This window comes from Apteryx rowi, unplaced genomic scaffold (assembly GCF_003343035.1).
Source record: "Apteryx rowi isolate R43461 unplaced genomic scaffold, aptRow1 scaffold_358, whole genome shotgun sequence".
NCBI lineage: Eukaryota > Metazoa > Chordata > Aves > Apterygiformes > Apterygidae > Apteryx > Apteryx rowi.
In genome coordinates, this window is record NW_020450063.1 from 59,430 (window position 1) to 61,062 (window position 1,633).

At 65.3% G+C, this 1,633-nt stretch overlaps 1 protein-coding gene across 1 annotated transcript in view; it reads left to right on the forward strand.

The window, feature by feature from the left end:
* Window positions 1-1,633, forward strand: part of CBLN2 (cerebellin 2 precursor) — a 7,133-nt gene that overhangs the window by 1,362 nt on the left and 4,138 nt on the right. The window lies entirely within an intron of this gene.

The window sequence follows — 1,633 nt, forward strand, 5'->3', positions numbered from 1 at the left end:
CATTATTAAAGCCAATAAATACCAATTCGCTCTCGCTTCATGATGATTTGCGGTTTCACCGCAGCGGTTGCTCGCAAGCGCTAACGTGTCAGTGGCATGTTCTTGCGGAGGCGCTTTAACCAGACGGGTTTAAGTATAAATAATGGGGCAAGAAGGGGGTAAAGCTTTTTTCAGGAATCGGTGAAAAGCTACCGCGGGGCGCCTCGGGGAAGCCGCTCCGGTAGGAGCTGCCAGCCGGGGTGCGAGGCCGGGGGTGGGGTGTAGAGCCGTGGTGGGGGGTCGGAGTGCGGGGCCGGGGTGGGCGGTGCAAGGCCGTTTTGGGGGGCACCGGGGAGCAGGGGCGGAGGGGGTGGCGGGGGCCGCGCTCCGCTCCGGGAATGTGAAGCTCTGCCGGGTGCGAGCGGGCGTGTGTGTGTGTGTGTGTATGAAAGAGGGGAGGAGGGAGGAAGTGGGGTGGTGGTGGTGGTTGGAAGGGGGGGATTATTGGCAATGGGCGTGAGAGAAAGAGGCGACTCCTGTTTCCTTTTCTTTCTGCCAGCGCAATCTCGGCTCATTTTCTCTAAGCAATACAAGTTCACGGACGAGCTACCTAGCCAGCCCTCCTCTCCCGTCATGGACCTCCCAGGTAAAAAGGCCGTTCCTTTCCCCACAGGCTGTTCCTTTTGCAAAATATGTTTTTAAATAATAGCCATAATAAGATGCGGGGTTAAGGGCAGTGGTACAGATGCCTCGGGGGAGGTGTGGGGGGGATCTCTCGCCAGCGAGCTCTCAGTTTGTGCTGGTGAGCGCGGAAAACTGAGGAGCAACTTCCCGGGGAGAAGCCGGGTGAGGTTTTGCCTCCTGTGTGCATGCTGGGGGTGAGAGCTGGGGGGATGCCTAAGCCTGCCGCTTCCTTCCCGAGAGTTTACCGAGCCCACGGGGTCGGCAGGAGGGGAGCTAGCCTCGCCTGGGGGACGCAGAGGTGGAAAGTACAAGTTGGTGCCCGAGCGCTGGTGCCGCAGCCGCGGGCGCGGAGCGGGGCGGCGGCGGCGCCCGGCTGGGCGCGGGGGTCCCCTTCCCCCGCCGGCCCTGGGGCTGCAGGGGCTGCTCAAGCGAGGTGGTGAGGGAGCGTTTAATAACAGTTTAGCAGATCTCCCTCCGTGGTGGCTGGGGCGTTAGGAGCCCGAGGTAAAGCCGGCTCGCAGCTGTAAGAAGAAGCGGGGCTCCGGGAGCCAGCGGGGTTTCGGCGCCCCGGGCTGCGGCGGCGGGGCTGGGAGGGGAGGGGAGCGCTCGACGCCCCGCAGGGTGCTCCGCCGGGGCTTCAGAGGGAAACCTGCCGCCTTGTCCCCCTCTCGCCTCGAAGTACCGCCGGGGCTGCGGGGAAGGAGGCGCCTGGCGTCGAGGTCTCTCCCAAAGCTGTTGTGCCAGCCGGGGAGCCCGGGCGGGGGGAGAGGGGGGTCGGGCACCCCTGCTTGCTCGGCGCCGTGGGGCCCCTGCGTGCAGCGCGTATGATGCGCCCGCAGAGGGCCGCTTCACCGCCGACTTTCCCCCTGGCAGGCTGCGCGCCGCCTGCCCTGTGAGGACGCTCCCGCGCCCCACGCGGAGGAGGAAGAGGAGGAGGAGGAGGCGGCGGCGGCGGAGGAGAAGGAGGAAG